The sequence below is a fragment of the Elaeis guineensis genome, chromosome 1 (genome assembly GCF_000442705.2).
Source record: "Elaeis guineensis isolate ETL-2024a chromosome 1, EG11, whole genome shotgun sequence".
NCBI lineage: Eukaryota > Viridiplantae > Streptophyta > Magnoliopsida > Arecales > Arecaceae > Elaeis > Elaeis guineensis.
In genome coordinates, this window is record NC_025993.2 from 12,257,920 (window position 1) to 12,282,359 (window position 24,440).

Here is a 24,440-nt window from a genome sequence, read left to right on the forward strand (position 1 = left end):
ACCTATGCTTGAAGTAAGCGTCACCAATAGTGTACCTTTTTGCGATGCAAGATTAGTATCGGCAAAAATTATTAGCGATACAAATTAAGCATCGATAAATTTTACCTACGCTTCCCTAGCATCACCAAAGGGCATGCTGGGATTTTGCATCACCAAAGGGCTTTACCTACACTTGTTTTACATCGCTAATTATCCTTTTAACCCAAAAAAATTCGATTGTTTTTGTTGTTTTTTTTTTTTTTTTTGTAAACCTATAGACAAAGAAACATACATAACATATACAATATGTATACTATCTTCTTCATTCACACGTATACCAGAATTAAATTCATCTCACTTTAACAATGACATAATCTACATATATATATATATATATATATATATATATATATATATAGAGAGAGAGAGAGAGAGAGCAAAATATTATGTTAAGTTTTATAACCACACATATAGCAAAAAATATATATATATACAACCGTATAAAATATCATATAAATATATACATCCATACAAAATTAAACTCCAAACAAATTTAGAGTTTATTGTCATGCCAAGCCATATCACAAACCTGCAATAGATTAAAAAAATATAAAAAATTAAATTAGTAAACTAATTATTTACTAAATGATGAAAATATATAGATTAAAAATAATATAAAATAATATTGATCACAGAAGGACATCCATCATCATCATCGACAGAGTCATCATCATAAGCATCAGTAGGGACGTCAAAGGTCGATGGGAGAGACATGCGGCGATATAACTCATCGAGCTTTGCCCCCAAATGCTTCAAGTTGAGACGTAAACCAAGCATTAGCACACTATAAGGCCGCTATATCCTCCTGAAATCTACGGCGCTCCTCAACTTGACACATCTCCTCCTCATGCCTCCTCTCCACCTCAAGCAGATCGATAAGCATCACAAGAAATATGTGATGCTCTAAAGCTGAGGGCCACAACCACATATCCCAATCCCATAATATAATTAGATCTCCTACCAAGCACCTCATCACAGATATCATCATCTGCGGATGGGATAGAGCCCTCAGCGATAGGCTGGGATAGTATATGCATCATCCGCTCCTAATTAAAAAATAAATAAATAAATATAATCAAAATTCTAAACTTCATAATGAAATTGAAATATAGAACTTAATCAATTTATATTTATATGCTTCTCTTTAGTCCTAGGAAGCCACTCCCCCATTGCCCGACAATGGATCTTCTTGTAGACTTCAATCCGCCCCAACAGTTATCATGTCTCGATGTCTTTCTAAAATTTATGAATATAAATACACAAACACACACATATTCTAAAAAATTATTAAAGATGTGTGTATGCACATTTACCAGCTCATACTAGTGCTGTGCAAATGTCTTTGATCCGCCACAATGCATGACTGTCAACCTCGACTGGTTCTCTATATTCTTCGCACACAAGGCCTAATAAACAAATGCATTCAAGATATGAGTTAACATATTACAATACCATATTAATTCAATAATTTTTATTTTTATTATATATAATAATTATACCCTGCATGTAGAGTTCTCGTACTTGTTGCATAGGAAATTCCAGTCGGAGGGTGAAACATTCTTGTGGAGTGTCTCACGTACCGCCGCTGCCCTACGTGTATTGAAGACCTCCTTTCAATGACTATGGAGCTCATATCTGAACTCCTTAAGCAACCTCCTCATATGCTTAGCGATAGCCTCCTACACGTGCAGGATATCAATCTCCTCGATATCAAAGTCATGCTGCACAAATAATATACAATATTTAATATTTAAAAAAATAAAAATTAAATAATTATCAAATTAAATATAAAATAAATAGAAAGTTCTGTATTTAAAAAATACAATGTAATTTATATTTAGTTACTTGTAAATAATCAAAGATCTGCTTCTGTGGCTTCGTAACTCTCTACCAGTCGAACATCATCTAGAGAACGTACGCTTGAACAATGATGCCAACTTTGCACATATACGAATCCCTAATGTGGTGCAGAAGTGGTATGATATAGCCCGATGGAATGACAACCTTCATCCTTTTCTCGAGATGCGCCCTCTTCCACTCCAACTTCTCATTTCTGACGGCTTCGTGAGTCCGCCTAATCACAGTGTCAACTACAGTAAAATAAAAGCTTAAAATCCACTACAAAAAAAGTCACATACACTCACAGTTTTTAGTCACGTAATGTACATACGTGGATAAAAGATCAAATTTTTAAAAAAAATTATATATATCTACATTTATCAAACATGAAAATGCTATAATTAATTTTTAACTTTCATTTTAATGATTAAACGTAAATAAATCAAATCTGCTAATGGATAAATATTAGGGGTGGCAAAAAGCGATCCGACCCATCAACCCAACCTGCATTCGACCTGTCATAAAAAGATTTGGGTTTGATCTAAATGCTTTCAGGGCATAAACAGATTGATCAATTTAACCTGTTTATTAAATGTTTCGGATTTAGGTTTAAATTTCTCAATCTGCCCAACCTATTTAATTTGTTCATGATTTTTATTTAAAATTATTTGGGCCTATGGCCCTGTTGGCTCTTGGTAAAATTTAAACAGCCCACCCATGTAAATTTTGGTCCATTCCCACGATGATCCATGTTTTGTGTTTTTTTTTTTGGTAAGCTCCGTGAGACCCTTCTTTTTTCATCGCCCTCCTTTTCCTCTTCTATTTCTCCAAAAACCCTAAGTTCTCACCTTCCCATCCTCCCAACCACCACCTCTGCCTCTCCAAACCCCTCCAATCCCAATCCCACTCTCTCCTCTCTCACCAAATCCCGTCTACTCCTCCCTGTGCTCCTCCTTCCCCAAATCCCTTCCCTGCCTTCCATCTCTTTGTGGCGCTTTCCGCCCAATCTTCCCCATCCGCTTTGTGCTTGAACTGATTCGAGCTGGCAGAGGCACTTCAACTCCTCCCCAAGTACCACCATGCCTTCCACGTCGAGTTCGTCAACACCTGGCTCGACGCCCACTCCACCTACCCCCTCTGCCGCATCTGCATCAACCTCGAGGATGTCCTCCTTGCCCCCCGTCTAGACTCCAACCCTCCATCCTCTAGTGATGGAGGCAAGCCGCCGCGAGACAACAAGACCACCGACGACAACACGACAGCAAACCTGACACCATATGGCCGATGGATCTCCGATCAGCACTCCACCGATGAGAAGTGTAGAGCTCGCTCCAGATCGTCGTCCACCAGGCCGAACCTACTAATAGGAGATCGACTAATTGCACGACCGCACACGATGGTGCAGTCAGTGGGGGTTTCGAACGAGAAAATGGAAAGGTTCGAAAGGACGAGCTTCTCTTGCTAGTTGATAGAAAGGAGTTCGAATGGTGGTACAGTCACCGAATCGTGATCCCAAGCAGAAGAGCGATTGGGCCAAGAGTATCGAGCAAATGGGCGATTGGGTCGAGACCGCGGCAATATAGGCAAGGGCAGAGGGGGTCGGGCAAAGGAGCGATCGTGAGGCAACGCCGGCGAGGGCGGAGGGGCGGGCCGCAGTCGGGCCGAGAGCATTGCGAGCTGCAAGGAGGTGAGAAGCAGATTTTTATTTTTTACTTTTTTAAATGGACCACAAACAGATTTTTTTTTTTTTTTTTTTGTGACACTTTGACTATTCTTCGCTACTACCCTCTATTATTTTCGGTAACTTCTTTATCCTATTTGTGCTCTTCTGGAGGGAAAAAATTCAAAAGAGTTGCCTTATCCATATATAATACTGATGAGGTGAACATGTGACATTTTATTCATTGATGATATTAACTAAATACTATCTTGTTGCTGGTGATATTTGTTCTCTGTCACATATTCCATACAGTCAATTCATGCATTTGCTGAATCTTCAATGGCTACTGCTTACCAGAAAAAGTGGCCACTTTATCTTAGCACCAAAAATACCATTTTGAAAAAATACGATGGAAGCTACAGATCATAGTGAGCATCTCTTGACGTGTTTATCAAAGGATCATCCAACTGTTAGTCTTATTATTTATCACCTTCTAAATCTGCAGCAATTATTGGTGCTTACCGTTTTTGTTGCATATTTATTCCATCCTACAGGTTTAAGGACATATTCCAAGAGCTGTATGAAACTGAATGGAAATCCAAGTTTGAGGCTACAGGAATCTGGTGGGAATAGCATAACTGGTATTTTTATTTGAATCTATTCATGGTGGGAATAGCATGACTGGTAGTTTTAAAATATGGATTGCAAACTGTGCTTCTTTAATATATTGAAGGTTCTAGAGGGTTGCAAAGAAGAAAGCATGATGCCTTTTTTTGGTTAAAATGAAATCATGCATTTTGAATTCAGGACATCAGTGCATGGTTATTAACTTTTGTGGTAGTTTTTATCGCAACTTCTCTATCACTGGTTTATGTTATTCCTTATCTGTTTCCTATTTTAAGTCTTTATTTCTGGAACTGCAATCTTCTTTATGTAGATACCATCTTTGTATAGTCTACGCTATTCATATCTAATGTTTATTTGATTGAAGAAGCAATTTCAGTTGAGCCCTGATAGAGTTCCGAATTACTAGTTTTCCTGGCTTTGTCTGGGGGTGACTTCTATGTTAGGAGGCATCTCGTGGAGTTAGTCATTTTTGTAAACCGAATTATCCCCAAAGTGATCCGGATACCTTGGTCTTTTGAAACATATTGAACCCGATAATATCAAACTTTCTATGAATTGGACAATTTGTACATTTCATGTCTTCTATGTGGTGGTTATGCAGAAACATGTCATGCTCAGGATTAGTTTTTTGTAAAGTGATGCTAACCTAGAGTATGATGGAAACTTTTTTCTCTTTTAAGTGTGTCCTGATGGAAAAGCTATTGAAGCTGAAGCTGCACATGGCACACTAACCTATCATTACAGGGTTCACCAAAAAGGAGGTGAAACCAATGCAAATAGTATTGCTTCAATCTTTGCCTGGTCATGAGGGCTTGCACACAGATATCTTTAGCTTTCTTTTTGATTATTGTGGTGGTTGTAGCTGGAAGCACAAACTGAAAAAATTTCTTTTTATTTCTTTTACTTAATTTGTATTTCAAAAATTTATTTATTTGTTTTTCATTATATGTATTTCAAGACTTTGCAAGGTCTTCATATTTTGTTTATCTATGCTAGAGAAACTATCTGCATATCAATAATTTTAAGAGCCACCCAATTAAATAACGGTATTCTACTTCATGAGCACCATGGTTGCCTAGGTTTCAGCCCTACATCATTTAGATGAAAATTCTGAATCCCACAATATGTTTGGTTTTCAACAGAGCAAAGCTAGATGACAATCCTAAACTACTTGATTTTACTGAGAAGCTGGAAGCTGCTTGTGTTGGAACTGTGGAGTCTGGAAAGATGACCAAAGATCTTGTCCTCCTCATTCATGGACCAAAGTATCATCTGACTCTCATGTCACTATTATTGTTTCTAAATGGCAGCTTTCTTTTATTTTAAACCATCAAACAATAGATGATGTTATGTGAGTCTTTTCATCTCTTGCAGGGTGACTTGAGCTAGTGGCTGAACATTGAGAAGTTCATTGATGCAGTGGCAGAGGAGCTGAGAGCAAGATCCTAGCTTTATATATATATTTGTATTTTCTTTCTTTTGCAGATTCAGATCGGGGATATGATGGATGGTGCCAAGGAAAGATAGGGATTGTTTTACTGATGACTTCATAAGTTGATGAACTCTCAAATTTTGCAAAGTTAACTTTTTAGTGTCATCAATTCAAATTTATTTTATTCTCTTTTTGGTGTAGCAAAAGTAAGCTTAGAACTTATCTATAAAGTGCAGGAGATCAATTGGAACTTGTTTATTCCATATTTTGAGTTCTAATATTTACTTTCTTTTATATTCAGAAATCTGATGGTGTATGGCCTTGTTCTTTAAATTTTGATGAAACTAAAAAGATTGTTGGGATAATTTTTTTGAGACTACCATTATATATATTCAGTTCTCTTTAATACAATGGTGAAGATTATCTTATTTGCAGTTGTTTCATCTTTTTGAAGCTATTAGTCTTCATTTATTATTCCATAGTACAAGATGCTTAAATAAGTTACTAATGCATTATTTCTATTTTTATTTATTATTACAGATGATCTGTGTTTTGAAATTGAATAGAACAGTAACGTCTAAAAGTTGATTATATATCCATATTTTATTATTGATAGTAGAGATCCATTTATGCCCATACTTTGATAACTCTCACGAATTTTAATTCATATGTATTTAGTTATCCATGTTTAATAAAAGAGGGTGTACACTAGATCGATACCCATATATACACTCACCTATGTTCTATTAGGTAGGTCAAGCAAGGGATATAAATACGGAAAGAAAGAACATGGATATAAGCTACATCCACACCAGACATACCTACATTTAACAAAACATGTGTACCAACGTGAGTGTAGGCGTATCCCCACATTTTTTAGGCTTTTACCCATTTATCTTTCACATAGATGTATCTTAATTTTTTTGTAGTGACCGGTTATTTATTCATGATAAAAAACTAAAATAAATTAAATATATAAAACTATAATATATAAAATCAACCTATCATAGCAGAAAATAATGTGCCTGCCTCGAGAGACTGCTGTTGAGATGAAAAGGTACCAACATCTCGGTGTGGGTTCCCCTTACAAGATCATCCTCCTAATGGCATGCCTATATCAAATAATATATTAGAGATAATATAATATGGATAAAAATTACATCAATACTAAATGAAATATGAAATATAAGATATATGATTTTTTTTGAAAAATTACATATTATTATTCAATGTCTGTATCTTCATCAAAAAGATTATCAACATCTGCATCATCATAATCCACCAATGTATAATCTTCCTCATCATCATTTATGAAGTTATCATCATTGTCATCATCATCCTCCGATACATTCAAATTTAATTCACTGACATCAACATTATTAGGTTGCATATCATCCTAATCAGAGAAAATATGCTTCTAATGTCGACATTGTACTGTCCCAAATTATCTATATTTTGTTTCTTCTGAAAGAAATCCTCAAATATTTGTATCTCAAAACAAACATGTATGTCATAAACACCTCTTGATGCAATCCTTTATACAACAGACCATTCACCCTTATATCTTGTATCCTTTAAGTATATCACCTGCTTTGCCTGACTAGCGAGTATGAAAGGATCGAATTGGTATCATGTTCTTACAAAGTTGACGCTTGTGAAGTATGCATCTTTATGAATATCGATCCTATTATTGCTGATATCCCACCATTGACATTTAAACAAATAAACAAATCATTTTGATCCATATTTTAACTGTATAATGTCCATTAGGATACCATAATATTCAATCCCATTATCTCCATTGGTTCCCAATATCAAAATTTCACTATTTTAAATCTGCCTCTGCATATCAAGATCCCTTGTATGAAATATCATACCACCAATCATACATGAGCTATAACATGAAACCCTAGAATCGAAGTGGCATGCCAAATCATATAGTTCCTCGATTACACCATCTTCTTTATTATGATTCATTAACATCATCTACGACAACATACATATAAATTACGATAAATCATCTGTATATATTACATATAATTAAAAGTTAAATAAAATGGTTATAATACTTACACGTTGTCTGAACTAAATTGCGAACTCCCTTTGATGTTGTCCCTCGATATCTTTATTATTTTGTCGCAATAATACGTCCCTATGTTCTCTATAATAAATACATGCTTATTATTTATTTTATCTCATGATAAGTATATAATGTTGATTATGTAAAAGTACTTACTTCGTAAAATGATAAATTTCTTCGTAATTATTTAGTACATAAAAATATGTCAGGTCGCGCTCTTCTATGTTTATGTGTTTGTACTTTCTTCCACTAATGGGACGAACATTAGCCTTGAAAACAAACAATGTAGGTCCAGTGTCGGTCCACTCCCTATTTGTATTGCGGTCTTTACGATTGAATTGTATTTCTATATCATCAAGGTACATCAAACAGAATGTAAGACACTCTATGGAAGCATATGCTTCCACAATTGATCCTTCTAGATGTGCCTTATTTCACACATATTGCTTCAACTTATACAAGAATCTGCACATGCAACATGATAAAAATAAATATAAAATACATGTAATTAAAATTGTAATGGTGGTAAATTAAGTAAAAAAATTAGTTTTTTGTAATATTATTACCGTTCAATAAGATACATTCATCGATACTGAATTGGCCCGGTAAGCAAAATCTTCCTTAGAAGGTGAACCGCTAAGTGTATCATAATATCGAAAAATGATGGTGAAAAATATTTTTCAAGCTTACACAAAATTAGAACAATGTCTAATTGAAACTTCTCAAATATATCAAGTTGAAATTTCTGACAACATAATTCTCGTAAAAAAATATCCAATTCAATAAGTATATTTTGTACCTCTAGAGTAGAAAAGCCACGCATCACAATGGGTATAAGATGCTGTATCATAACATGAGAGTCATGGCTCTTCATACCCGAGATATTGCCATCTTTCAAGTTTACATGTCTTGAAATGTTGGAGGCAAAACCATCAGAAAATTTTATGATTTTTAACCACTCACAAAAACTTCTTTTCTCATCTTCGTGCAATGTATAACTTGCGGTCGGTATTAAGAATTTTTGACCATCACGGAGCACCAAGTGCAACTCATATCGTAATCCCATACTTTTCAGGTCAAGTCGAGGATTCAGATTATCCTTCATTTTCTCCTTGATGTTAAGAAGTGTCTCAATAATATTATCATAAATATTCTTCTTGATATGCATAACATCTAAGTTATGACAATGTAAGAGATATTGCTAATAAGATAATTCAAAAAATATGCTCCACTTCATCCAGTTCAATTCTGATTCATTATGCTTTCACTTGCAACTCCAAGAAACTTTGTCGAATTTGACACTGCCAATGGCCTTTAGTTGTGCCAATATGTCATCTCTGCTCATTACATAAGATAGCCCACGCATCTCTGACTTTTCATTGAAGCATTGATTCTGATGGATTCTCCAAGAATGATTAGATGATAAAAACTGATAATGACACATATAGGCAATTTTTCTTCCATACTTCAGTCTAAGAGAACATCTATCACCATTGCAAATTGGACATGCTAAATATCCTTTTGTGCTCCATCCAGATAGATTGCCATATATCAAAAAATCATTAATTATCCACATTATCATTATATGCAATCAAAAGTTTTTTTTACTAACCGAATCGTATGTTACCACACCAATCTCCCAAAATTCTCTCTGTTCATCGATTAAAGGTCGCAGATAAATATCTATCTCATTATCAGGAGCTGTAGATTCAAAAATAAGCAATGATAAAAATATAAATGGCTCTTTCATGTATTTTTATGATGCAACATTGTACGACATTAGCATAACCGGCCACATACCATAAGCATTGCTCATGATCCTGAATGGATTGAAACCATCAGATGCTAGGCCAAAACGAATGTTGCATAGGTCACTAGCAAAAGAAAGATATTGTTTGTCAAATTCTCTCCAAACTATAGAGTAAGCTGGATAACTAATGATGTTATCTTTAAAAATTTTCATCTCATGATGCCATTTCATCACCTCGGCGGTCCTTGATGATTGATAAAATCTCTGAAATCTTGGTGTTAACGAAAAATATCTTAAAACCTTGTGTGGCCACTTCTTATCCCTTTCTAAGGTTGTAAATGAGTTGGGTCGACATGTGACCCAATCCAGCCCAACCCGCTTAGACCCGATCCAACCTGTTTAAAAAGACCCGCGGGGTCGAGTCAGTTTCTAAAATTAGATCCGTTCAATATTTCGGCTCGGATCTGAATTTACTGAATTCGAAGCTAATCTAATGCGATCCGATCCGAATTCAGTATTGAATCCAATATATAAATTATAGAACAAATAAAGTGAAATTAGAATTCCAAATGCTCTTGTAGTATTGTTATTTTTCATACAGTTTTACTCAATTTAACTGTGAGATTTTGAAAAATTGCTTATAAATTAATAGCCAAAGTAAAGTAATATTTACTTTCTTTTATCATAAACTTCGCATATGTTGGTTTATTATACGAACAAAGCCCAATCAGAATTTGGACCCGAGCTAGATCCAAAATTTTTTGATTGGGACCGAATTATACATGGATCCGATCCGATCCAAATGACCCAATGAGGTAGACTTTTTGATTATAGACCCGATCCGATCCAATCCGATTTTCAATGGGATTGGATCTAGATCCAACATTAGGACCCAATCAAGGGACTGGATCGGATTGGGTTCACTCACGACCCGATCCGATCCGACCCGACCCATTCGCACCCCTACCCCTTTTGAAATCTTTAACATACTTTGACTCACCACATTTTGGGCTACAATCTAAATGTTGATGCTATTTATAAAACAATGCACAATCATTTTTACATACATGTATCGGTGTATAACCCAATTCACGCATATATTTTTTTGCCTCTGAATATGATTTTGGAAGTTTTCACCATCCGATAATACTTGATTAAGTTCAATATACATTCAAAGGACTTTTGACTCCAACCAAACATGATTTTACTATGAAGAAGCTTTATCAAGTACTCAAATTTCGAGAACTTCTTACAATTTGGATATAATAGCTCCTTCGCATCTCTCATAAATTTTCAAAATGTCCATCATTTGTATTGTCCTTGCTGTCAGGAGACTTATCATGAGTGTTTTCACCAGATACAAAATTATCTCCGCATTAGGTAGTATATGCCCCTTCATATAAATAATCTAACAATCCTTGATGCTAATTGATCCAAATACTTGATCTGCATGTTGGTCTCTTATGTTAGTAGGTCTACATTTCCTATGCAAATCCCAAATAGTATACTTTGGATCCATATCCCAATTCAACAAGTGTTCTAATGCTATATCTATAGGCTGAAAATAGTTGTTGTGACATCTCTAACAAGGACATTTGATTCTATTGGGATCATCAACTCTCTCTCGTGCAAATCTTATAAAATTCCTAACACCTTGTCAGTATTCAGATAAGATGATAGAACGGACATTCATCCAACTCTTGTCGATATTCTCCATCTACCAATAAGAAATGTTCATTATTAAAATATATATTATAAAAAAAAATTATAAATACATGACCCTATCCATTTCAACTCATTACTAACGGGTATGGTCCTATCCCTTTTAAAAAAATAACAATCTTATTGTTGTCACTACTCGGTATTTTGTTCCATTATTATGGAATTTCAGTAGCATCTCCCCATAGTTCTTCAAATACATGATGTAAATATGATGCCTGTACACCCCATCCAATGTGTACCTAAAGAACAAAGGTGAGATAACTGCTGAATACCATATAACAAAACAAAACACAACTACTAATAATAAAAAGGTTTAAACTTTTCCAAACTGCCCAAAAATGAGGCATCCAAGAATCCTTCATCTCAGGAAGGACTCTTGAACGAAAATCTAAGGTTAAATGCAATTTAACTACCATCTCTAAACGTAGATACAGAAATAGATTCTTAATTTATCAAAAAAAGATAACTCCGCATTGAAATTTTCCTGCAAAAATTTCAGCAGAGATTCCTCTATAATATGGATGTTTCCTATATTTTCTTATCCATACATATATTATAAACATTCAATATATATATAATCTATCATCATTTGACAGCATAACCACAATCAAACATGCATGTGGGGTGAGGTTAAGTTCGGGAGGCTGCTTCCTTAGTACACTCTGGCGAAGAGCCCCACTTTCGATGTTGAAAATCATGAACTGCAAGAAGCTTCAAATTTAGATTGCGACAAAAGAAATATTTCCTAAGCCAACAACCTTTTGTGCATGAGATCGATTCAAACAGTATCTTCTGATCACCCCTAACTAGCAGCAAGCACTTCTACTAATCCTTTTCATTAGCAATTCAACTGTTTCTTGCTTCCCGTAAATTACTTTTCAAGTGATCCCTAACATACTTTACGTACTGCAAGTGATCACTAACATACTGAAACTTATCTAGTTCAGTAAGAGGATTCCAACCAAAAATGAAAAGGGGGTAAAAGAAATACGTCATCAAAAGCCAAAGATGAGCATGCCATTAATAAGAAATTAAATACAAATGTTGATTCAATTAATAAAAGGAATAAACATGATTGCATGGAATTGAAGAAATAATGATATGAAAAAAAATGCTCAAGCCACATCTGGATGAGAATGAGTAGACCTTCACGTCAGATCTTCCATTGGATTAGATTAATAAGAGATCATCATGGATCAGTTCAACACTGGGATCAATGTGTGTAGATCTTTTCTTTCTAAAGGAACTATTTAAATCTAAGCTTTTGTTGACTGAAGGTTACGATCCAGTGAGCATGGTTGTCCAATGTCCTAGGCAAGACCCACCCTCCTATAGACTATGCAATCAACCAAGCGATTAGGCAACTACCCAAGCAAAAGACTTTGTACAAAATTCACAAAATAATTTATGGCTTCATATATTTCACTTGTTGATCAAGATTAGCATGGCTTTCTGTATCACATAACTTTAGGTATGTCACTAACAATTAATGCATGAGTTCTACTTAAAGCATAAAACTTCCAAGTTTATCATAATTTTGTTATTTGTACTAAACATATAGAGTAAAACATTATTGCTATCCTAGATCAAATGCTAAAGCCCACATTCCTTTTTAACTATCAATATGAGTTCGAACATAGAGAGAACATTGAAGACGATAATCGATTGATTGAAACAAAGTGCGCAAGTACAATCAATTTAAACATTATAAAAAGAAACTTCTTACAAATAGGCTATTTAACAAGATTAAATAAGAGTGCTTTACCACTATTAGAAAAAAAAAGAAACAGAGCACAAGTAAAAGGGAAGAATAACATGAAAGAAAAATATTATACCTACAATTCCCTCGACAAATGTGAAACATTTAGACAAGGGGAAAAAAAAAAATCTAACTCTGTAGGATGAAAAAAATCTAACAGAGCACAAGCTTGTGTTCATTACACATGAACCACCCTCATACACATATTATTAAAGATGTTAAGCATTGTTCGCTGTTTGTTTTAACAACAAAAGACTCTCGCTTGCCCCCTTGAATTTCTTAAAACTTTAGGAAACCATAGCAAAAAGAGAGAAGAAAAAGCTACTATTGTAGAGCTGATTGCGAGAAATCAAACCAAGATTAATCCTTGATTCATTTCGACCAAAAATCCCCCAAACCCCACAAAATATCACGCTTCTTACCAAGATTAAGCTCTCAAAACCTCAAACCTTGCACAAAATCCCATGAGCTTCAGATAAGAACCCCAACCGGAACCTAAGCTCTCCCTCAGGTGCTCTCCTTCCCCACAGATCTCCGAAAAAGACAATGAAATGAAAAGAAAAAGAAGTGAAAAGAAAAAGAATGATCAATCTATGTGGGAAAAGGTCTTACCTTTTAACTTTTCCGTCCTTCTTTTATTTACGTTGATTCATCCTCTGTTTTCCCCTGGATTTTCCTTTGCTTTTTCCGTCCTCGCGAGTCTCAATTGGTAGTGAGATCGCCGAGGGAGAGCATCAGAGATGGAAAGAGAGAGGGCAAGAGGCGTCGGCAGCGGTAGCGGCAACGGCGGCGGCGGCGGCGGTGACGAGGATGGACTTCGAGAGAGGGAGAGAAAAAGCTGAGGGAGAGAGGGAAAGAGATCGATTCCAAAAAAAAAGAAAAAATAGGGAGATCGATTCGGCAGGAGATGGATTCGGCGGGAGACGGAAATGGTGGAGGCAAAGGGTTTCGGTGGGTAAAAAACGAAGGAAACACTAACATTACGTCGGTAAATGTAATTACCTACCCAATTATAGACGTCGGGGATGAAGTTAATTACCGACGTTTATGCCTTGATCGGGAGATCGGGAGTTCAGGAAAGAAAAGAAAATATTAATAAAAAAATAAAAAGAAAAAAAATAAATATATCTTTTTTCTCTTAACAGTTTAAAGAAAGAAAAAAAATATTTATTTCTTGACCGAAAGTAGAGAAAAAATGAAAATAAAAGAAATATTATAATTTTTTTATTATTATATCCTTAAAAGGATGAATAAATTTAAAAAAAAATTATGAAAAAATTTTATTTTTTAATTTTTTTTATTTTTTTTATTTTCATTGATTTTTTCCATCCAAAAGAGTCAATCGGATGGGAGGTTTAGGTGAGATGTTTGAAATAAGTCTTAGGATTATAATATAATATTAATTTTATTTTTTATCATTAAAAGAGTAAGATGCAAATTATAAAAGATTCACAAACTCTCAATTTCTTTCTCATCAATTTCATTCGATTTGGAAAAGAAAAAACTTTTGGATATGAGAAGATTTGTATTCTCTTCGTTTCTCTTTTTTTTTTTTTTATTTTATAAAAAAATTTTCAATCAAAATAAAATAGTAACTTTCTCTCACATTCTTTTCTTTTCTTTCCTACTCTTCTCTCCCAATCAAGACGTTAGTTCTTATATAGGTAATTGACCTCTTTACCTACACAAATCTAGCATCGATAAATAATTTTTTTTAATTTTTTTATAAACTATTTACTGATGCTAGATTTGTACAGGTAAAGAGGTCAATTACCTACATAAGTACTAAGCATCGGTAATTAACTTTGTTCTCTACACAAATTTAGCATCGGTAATCATTTTTTTATTTCTCCAACACAACGGTGGGGATACAGAGACTATCTCAAACAAGCTGAGCGGGAGAGAGATGGCACGTGGTGTAGAGATAGAGCAAAGTAGAGGAAGAGTAGAGGTGGCGGTATGCGGTGGCGGTGATACAAAAGGTGTCTCGAGTGGGTTAAGTAGAGGAGAGGTGGTGCGTGGTGTAGAAGCAGCCTGCATGTCATACCAAACAAATTGAAGGCAGCCCAATATTTAGCTCAAATAATGAATTCAATCCAATCCGATTGAATTCGGGCTAGGCTTGGGTTTAGGCTTGGGCTCAGGCCGAGCTTAGGCTATAAAATTTAAAAAATCTTCGGCCCTAAGTCCGATCCAAAGCTTGAAAAAAATTTTAGGCCAGGCTTGGGTAGAGGTGAGGCCCAGCCCAGCCCAACCCAGTCCGACCCGTTTCCACTCTTAATGTCAAAGAGTAGCTATGTTTCAGCTAGCTCAAGAAAGCCAATGCCTAGGTTGACTACCATTTCGATAATAATCACCTTATCTCTTCTTCTTTGGATGGAACAGTCTTTTTGCATCATTTTAGTATCTTTACGCAATCCTCATCATTCCTATCATACAGCACATACTACAAATAATGACCATCAGAAGTAAGATGTACTGCAAAACCAAAACTTATCGAATATATGGGGCTAATTTTTGTTTTGTTCTTTTTTTTTAAGCATCAATAACTATTTCAAATTTGGAAGTTAAGCAAGCAAATAAAAAAAAATATGTAGGGATTACCATTTTTTCGAAGAACAAATGATGATTTTTGAGAAAAAAATAATATTTAATTTATCGCAATTAATTAAAAGAATGATATTTTGCTATTTTTAATGAGGATAAGATATTTGACTTATTGTAAAAGGAATTATATTTATGAATTTATTAGCTTAAGAGAAATTAATTAAAAAAATGGAAGATCTTCTCTTACACATTTTTGAGCATAGCTTAGGCACCGTTAATTAATGTTAACAAGTTTGGAAAAAAAATAATAAAAGAGAATCTTTATCGATGCTAAACTTACGTCGATAATGAGACTAATTATCTATGCAATTAGTAAGCATTGGCAATTAATATTATTACCTCACAAAATTAGCATCAGCAAATAGTTTACAAAAAAATAAAACAATATTTATCAATGCTAAATTTGCGTAGGTAAAGAGGTCAATTACCTATGTAAGAACTAAGCATTAGTAATTAATTTCGTTTCCTACGCAAATTTAGCATTAAAAAATAATTTTTTTTATTGTTTTTTTATTTTCATAAATTATTTGTCGACACCTAAATTTGCATAGGGAATGAAGTTATCGATCCTTAGTAATTACGTAGGTAATTGACCTCTTTATCTATGCAAATTTAGCATCGATAAATTTCTTTTTTTGCAATCTATTTGCCGATGCTAAATTTGCATAGATAATGATGTTAATTGCCAATGCTTACTAATTGCGTAGATAATTAGTCTCATTACCTATACAAATTTAGTGTCGGCAAATAGTTTGTAAAAAAAAAATTAAGACAATCCATTATCGATGCTTTAGTTTAAATGTGATACTATTATTGTGTCGATAATTATATTTGCCAATATTTTTTCATAAGCGTAGCTAATTATATCCATTTTACCAATGCTTTGTTCTTGTGTAGCTAATTCTGTTCTTTACCTATGCAAAATTTTATGTAGGTAAACATTGCATTGCCAAAACCTCTATTTCTTGTAGTGCTCGTTGCTTTTCAGAGATTTTTTCTTCAAACTCAATCAACCTTCCATTACTACTATTCTGGATAAACTATTTTTTTAAAAATATGATGTATCGACTCACAATCACATTATAATCATTTGAAAAGTAAAAATAGTATCCTATTGATTCCTTAGGATATTCTATGAAACGAGCTTTTATGGACCTAGCCTCTAACTTGTCAATCATCTGTCTTTTAATATAGGTTGGACATCTCCAAATTTTAAGGTCACCAAGATTCGATTTTTTATAATACCATATCTCACATGATGTGATGGAAACAGATTTAGAAAAAAATTTATTTAATAAATAAATGATGGTTAATAGGGCATGACCCCATAGATACAAAGGTAAATCAATGAAGCTCATCATGGATCGAATGACCATATTTAATAGAATTCTATTCCTCTATTCTGATATCCTATTGAGTTGAGGCATATCAGAAGAAATCTATTATGAGAGTATGCTATTTTGCTTGGGATAATTCAAAAATTTTTTGACTAAGATATTTCTCTCTGTTGCCCAGCTATGCAACCCAAGAGGGGGGGGTGAATTGGGTTTCTAAAAATTTTGAACTTAACTAATGACTTATAAAAAATATTTATCAATAGCTAAATGAATGTGGAGAGTAAACTTAATTCAAGACTAATTGCCAAAAGCAAGAATGCAAGGAAATAATGAAGAGTTAAAGGGAAGCAATTATGCACACCACAAATAAAAAGATTTATAGTGGTTCGGAGCCAACCTTGCACCTACATCCACTCCCCAAGCTCCTACTTGGGAATTTCAATCCATTAATCTTGTATTCAATCCGAATACAAACGTCGGAAACTCCGACTCTAGCTATCCCAAGCTAGACCACTTGTTTCCCGGATACAAGCCAACCCAATACACTCTGATTCTAGGTTCGGATCAACCTTCTCTTGTTTTGAAACCCCTCCAAAATAAAAACAATCACACAAACTGAGTAAAATAATTTATAGCACAAATAAGTACAGAAAAAGCTCCTTTAATGAGCGAATATAACTTTAAATACACTTTACTCAAGAGAAGAAGATCCTCTTTGGATTTTCTCAGGGTAGTTGAAGACTTGAAAGTGTACTTGAGGAGTTGGTGAGCTTAGATTAAAGGCCTCTTGAAAGCTTTGAATGAACTCTTGATTAGGGCTGAAAAGTTGGCTTGAAAAATCCTTTTTCAAATTCTCTCTTTTGAATGCTCTTGAATGCTCTCTTGAATGCTCTTCAAATCTCTTTCAATCTCTTCCTTGTTTCCCACTTTTTTGTTCCTTTTATAGCTTTAAGAAATAGAGGAAAACATTCTAGGCTGAAAAAGAGCCGTTAGACCGCATTAAATGAGCATTAAAAGTACTTAAAATGGATTAAAAACTAGCCGTTGCGAAGAAATCTCATCACAAAGGTCGACTCATGGGTCGACTCATGCCTGGGGGTCGACTCATGGGTCGACCTCTGTGGAAGAATACCAGAAAATAAGGTTCTGTGATTTTTAGCCTAAAAACTGCAGGGGTCGACTCATGGATCGACTCATGCCTTGGGGGTCGACTCATGGGTCGACTCACAGGTTGTGCCAAACCAAAAAATCTGCGTGCCAAACAGCTCATGTGCCATGAGTTGACTCATGGGTCGACTCATGAATTTCAAACATGCATATCTTTCAAAATACAAGTCCAAAATCAATAAAATTTTCGCCAATGGATCACAAATCTTTTATTCTATCATTTGATATTTTCAAATCAGGGTTTTGATAAAATTATGATTTTGCTCCTGAAGAGCAAAAGTCTTTTTCAAATGAAAATTATTAGTACCCCTTCAACTGCTTTGTAATCATCAAAATCAATCTAGGGAGCAACAATCTCTCCCTTTTTGATGATGACAAAATATTTGAACAAAAGCATCTATGTGAATCATGAATTTCAAAAGAATGCATTATAAGTGCATTTGGTTGAAAAGAAGATTGATTCTTTTGGCATGTGATACATGTGCTCATTTGCATATTTTTCAAATTCCTTGAAAATTTGCTCATTCTTATTTGATTATTTAGTTTTAGTATCAGAGCAAGTTGTATCTTAAAAATTTGCTCATTCTCATTTGATTATTTAGTTTTAGTATCAGAGCAAGTTTAACAATTAAGTGTATCAATGCATGTCTAAGAATTAATTGTAAAGTATATCAGAGCATGTCAAATTTTAAGATGTATCAGAGCAAGTCTAATTTTAAAATATATCAGAGCATGTCTAAGAAGTAATTTTAAAGGTTACTCATTTGCATTGTGCTTAGCAATTTACTCATTATATTTTTAAGTCATTTAATAATTTTACTTTTGATATTTTTCTTTAATTTCTCCCCAATTCATTCATTTTATTTTTAAGTCTTTTAATAATTTATAATTTTGCTTTTGATATGTTTCTATTAATTTTGCTTTTGATATGTTTCTATTAATTTTGCTTTTGATATGTTTCTTTTTCTTTAATTTCTCTCCCTTTTTGACATCATCAAACATTGTTAACTCCCCCTCTTTTTCTGAATACGTTTTCTCTTTAGTGTTTCTTCAAACTTCTTGTGCTAATCATTAATGTTTGCTCCTCCTGAATACAGCAATCATTAAACAAAATATGCCATAGATTACCATAGATATGAATTATCAACAAGGAGAAGATATATAATCAAGAGATGATTGACACCATTACAAAGAGTAGATATATAATTAAAAAGGATTAATATCAGTTGTTTCAATACATATTTCATAATATAAAAGTCAACTAGTTAGTATCATTACATGGCCCAAGAGACAGATCCTAGAAAGAACAACAGACATGACTAACACTTAGGATCTAGTAGAGCTCATGACTAGATGGATCGGAGTCATCAGAGATAGGGTGGGGAGATGATGGATCACGACCAAGAGCACGTCCTCTACCCCGTCTGCCTCTGCCACGAGTGGAGGTGCTGGCACGAGCAGATGAGCGAGATGAACTAGGAGGCTGAGAACGTTGAGAGGCCAAAGACTGGACTGAAAGAGTGAGTCTAATGGAATCAAGAACGTTCAGTGCTCTCGAAACAGACTGAAGCAGAGCAGTGAACTGAGTAGATGCATGCTCACTCGAGCCTCTGATCTCTCTCCTCAATAACTCATAACCACCCTCCAATGCACCTCTGAGCCTGCCAGCCTCTGCAGTAAGGTCTGTGACCTCAATAGTGCTCTCCTGTGCCTGAAGATGGGCCAAAGCTAAGACTTGCCCCTGCAAGTCAAGAACTCTCCCAGTCAGTCTCAAAATGCAATCCTCGAGCTGCTGAATCCGAATAGACTGATCTGTGATCAACTGAAATACAGTGGAGATATGGGGGATCAAGATCTGATCAGATGAATCTAATGATGTGGATCCTGGTGCAAATGCAGAAGTGCTCCACTGACGAGAAAGCAAGGAAGCCACACGCTGAGAAATCTGCTCGATCTGATCATCAGCCAATCTGAACTCTGAAGAAGGTACACTGCTGACTGGCTACTGAACTGGTGTGTACCTCCTGACAGAATCTGAAGGGCCAATCTCTGGATCTGAAACAAACTGGATATCTGGAGATGCTGCCCTGAAGTCATGGAGAGGAGATGAGGGACCTTCTTCTTCAGCTCTGTCATCAGCTCTCTCCTCAGAACCCTTGATCCAACCACCATCAGTTTTAGTGAATCCCATACGGTGCAGAGTGTGTTGGTTGATGGTGTCTGCATGAGAAAGCTTAGCAGATGCTTCCCCCTCAAAACTGACTCCAAACCTCCTGAAAACTAGTGTAAGGGCCATACCAAAAGGCAGATGTGCCTTGGATCTGTTCAGTGTCTCTCTCATGGCCTCAATCATTAAAGCAGGGAGGTTTAATGGGGTTTGAGTGATCACATGAAATATTATACAAATATCTCGGCCAGAAAGGAGGTCATGCCTACCACTCCTTGGGAAGAAAAGTTTTGTCACTAATTGATGTAAGATTCTCATTTCAATTGACAAAATTTTGGCTTCCAATTTATTCAAACTTTCCGAGTAGGTTCCTCCTAGAATTACACTGATCCCCTCTTCCTTCACTGGGAGTTCCATGTAAGAATATCCCTCACAGGGCAAATGTAGTATCTCTCCCAAAGTAATAGGATCTAAGCATATATCAACTCCCTTAACAGTAGAAGTTACTGTTCCATTGCCATAGTGTAGATTTTGATAAAACTCTCTAACCAAGTCTACATATGTAACTTCTTTGAGAGAACAGTAAAAACCCCAACCCTGGTTTTTTATCTTTGTCCCAAAGGAGAAACCTTCTTTTTCAAAGAATCTAAAATCCACATTCTTGCCGGTTTCTACCTTTCTGTCAAAAAGAGGGATTTTGCTAGGGCTAAGGGGAGACTGAGAGGGACCTTGAGCAGACACTGAAGCCGGAATGGGAGCAGTGGAGGTCTGAGTAGCTTGCCTTTTTCTGCGGACGCTTTCTTCCAGCTCACGGACAGATTTCTTTCTTTGAGGGAGCTTCATCTTTGGGGCCATTCTTACCACAAGAGCAGGCAGGGAGACTCGGAGGATCAAATGGGTGAGGAGAAGGAGGGTTACTAGAGGATGGAAAGGGATTTTGGCGGAGAGAAGAGACGATTTTAAGAAGAACGGTGGAAGTTAGGGCATGCTCCAACCGCTTCAATCAAGGGAGAAGGATGCAAAAAGCTCCTTTCCCAAGGGGTGATTTGAGGTGGAGAGGAGAAGGGAGAATGCTCTTGGGTTAAATCCTTGGTTTTGGAGAGAAAGAAGATGAGGGTGATGGATCTTGGAGGGAGGAAGACGAAGAGAATAGGGGGTCAGCTCATGAACAGGTTTTAAGATAAAAAAGAATGAACCCGTGGGATGTTGGCCAAAAATTACAAGTATGCCATTGGGTCGACCCTAGGGGATCGACTCATGAATCATAAAAATTCAGAAAAAATATGAATAAATTCTAAAAAAATTAAAATTTTGGAAGAAAAAATTTTGCTCAATGACAAGTTGTGAGAATGATAATCTTGAGCTTTTAGGACCAAGAGAGATGATGAAAATTGAGCTCAAAAAATTTTTGACATCAAATCTTTAGAATTGGAGAAACATTTAGGCATAAGGATCAAGAATTCCTAGATTTCTCCTAATTTCACAGAATCTATCCTCACTAAGGGCCTTTGTAAAGATATCAGCTAATTGATTTTCAGTGCAAACATATTCAAGAGTTATATCTTTATTTTGAACATGTTCTCTTATAAAATGATGTCTTATTTCAATATGCTTAGACCTTGAATGTTGAATTGGATTTTTAGTTAGATTTATGGTACTAGTGTTGTCGTATCTTATGGGTGTTTCATTAAGTTTGATTTCAAAGTCTTCGAGTTGTTGCTTAATCCACAAGATTTGAGCACAACAACTTCCGGCTGCAATGTATTCGGCCTCAGCCGTAGACAGTGCTACCGAATTTTGTTTCTTGCTAAACCAGGAGATTAGGTTAACTCCAAGAAATTGACAGGTTCCACTAGTGCTTTTTCTATCTAATCTACAACCAGCAAAATCCACGTCTGAATATCCTAATAAATCAATTAGTGAGTCTTTAGAGTACCATAATCCTAGAGTTTGAGTACCATTTAGATATCTAAGGATTCTTTTAACAGCATTCAAGTGAGACTCTTTAGGATTAGATTGATATCTAGCACACAAACAAACACTAAACATGATATCAGGCCTACTTGCAATTAAATATAATAAAGAGCCAATCATACCTCTATAATATTTTAAGTCTACACATTTATCTTCTTCATCCTTGTCAAGCTTACATGAGGGGCTCATGGGTGTGCCAATTGGTTTGGAGTTCTCCATTCCAAATCTTTTGAGTAGTTCCTTGGTGTACTTGCTTTGGGTGATGGAGATTCCTTCTTTTGTTTGTTTGATTTGGAGTCCGAGGAAGAAAGTGAGTTCTCCCATCATGCTCATCTCGAACTCCTCCTGCATGAGCTTAGCAAAGTCTTGACAAAGAGACTCATTAGTAGACCCAAAAATAATGTCATCAACATAAATTTGTATAACTAACATATCATTTTGATTTTTTTTAATAAAGAGGGTTGTGTCTACATTACCTCTTGAAAAACCATTATTTAGTAAGAATTTGCTTAGCCTATCATACCAAGTCCTAGGTGCTTGTTTTAATCCATATAAAGCTTTATTTAACTTAAAAACATGATTAGGAAAAGCATGATTTTCAAAATCTGGGGGTTGTTTTACATAGACTTCTTCAGCAATATATCCATTTAAAAATATACTTTTGACATCCATTTGAAATAATTTGAATTTCATAAAGCAAGCATATGCAAGTAGAAGTCTAATGGTTTCTAATCTAGCAACAGATGCAAAGGTCTCATCAAAATCAATTTCTTCTTCTTGATTATAACCTTTAGCAACCAATCTTGCTTTATTTCTTATTACATTTCCATGTTCATCTAATTTGTTCCTAAAGACCCATTTTGTGCCAATTATTGAATAATTTTTAGGTCTTGATACTAAAGTCCATACTTTATTTCTTTCAAATTGATTAAGTTCCTCTTGCATTGCATTAATCCAATTATGATCATTTTCAGCTTCTTCAATAATTTTTGGTTCAAGATGTGATACAAAAGCACAATAATTAAATACATCTCTAAGTGAAGAATGAGTTTTTACCCCATGCATAGGATCACTAATAATTAACTCCTTAGGGTGATTGTGAACATACCTCCATTCCTTGGGTAGGTCATTTGTACCTTGAGATTGTTCTTGAATTTCTTCACCTCTCTCATCTTGTTTGTCTTCTTGTTCCTCGTCCACTTGAGTTGTTGAATCTTTCAGAGTGATCTCCTTCATTCCTTCTATTAGAGGATCTACATCATCAACACCCTCATTCTTCCTCGAAGGAAGATCGTTAGATTCATCAAAAACAACATGTATGGACTCCTCTACTACTAAAGTTCTTTTGTTAAAAACTCTAAAAGCTTTACTAGTGGAGGAGTAACCAAGAAAGATTGCTTCATCTGATTTTGCATCAAATTTACCAAGTCTTTCTTTACCATTATTTAACACAAAACATCGGCAACCAAAAACATGAAAATATGCAATATTCGGTTTTCTTTCTTTCCAAAGCTCATAAGGGGTTTTTTTTAAAATTTGTCTAATCAAAGCACGATTTAAAATATAACATGCTGTGTTAATTGCTTCCGTCCAAAAATATCTTGGAAGGTTGCTTTCACAAAGCATGGTACGGGCCATTTCTTCTAAGGTTCTATTTTTCCTTTCAACTACCCCATTTTGTTGGGGTGTCCTAGGAGCAGAGAAGTTATGGCCAATTTCATTTTCATCACAAAAGTTTTCAAAGTCTTGATTTTCAAATTCAGTTCCATGATCGCTTCGAATATTTTGAATTGAAAATATCTTCTCATTAGTGACTTTTCGATAAAATTTAGTGAAAACATGAAAAGTTTCATCTTTGTGTGCTAAAAAGAAAATCCAAATAAAACGAGAGTAATCATCTATAATTACAAAACCATATCGTTTTCCTCCTAGACTAGTGGTTCTAGTTGGTCCAAATAAGTCCATATGCAAAAGCTCTAAAGGTCTAGAAGTTGAAACAATATTTTTGGATTTAAATGAAACTCTTGTTTGTTTACCTAGTTGGTATGCATCACAAATTTTATCTTTTTCAAAATTCAGTTTAGACAAGCCAAGAACTAGTTCTTTCTTAATTAATTTTGAAAGAGAATGCATGCTAATGTGTGCAAGTCTACGATGCCAAAGCCAACTAGTCTCATTAACTTTAGCATTCAAGGATACTAGGCATTGCATGTTTATTTTGGCTAAATCATTTAAATCTACCATATAAACATTGCCATGTCTATGTCCAATAAATTTAAT

General features: G+C 35.0%; 1 long non-coding RNA gene across 3 annotated transcripts; it reads right to left on the bottom strand.

Annotated features, from left to right (window-relative positions):
- Positions 1–550: 550 nt before the first annotated feature.
- Positions 551–13,868, bottom strand: LOC114913874 (uncharacterized). 3 transcript variants are annotated; one of them, XR_003799756.2, is made up of 5 exons: positions 13,521–13,868; positions 1,885–2,129; positions 1,539–1,760; positions 1,353–1,445; positions 551–1,085 (listed from the first exon to the last, which is right to left on the bottom strand). It is a non-coding gene; the product is annotated as an uncharacterized lncRNA (long non-coding RNA). The 3 variants fall into 3 exon arrangements; XR_003799757.2 differs by lacking the exon at positions 551–1,085 and having other exon boundaries at positions 1,183–1,445; positions 1,885–2,113; XR_003799755.2 differs by lacking the exon at positions 551–1,085 and having other exon boundaries at positions 1,183–1,445.
- Between the last annotated feature and the right edge of the window lie 10,572 nt (positions 13,869–24,440).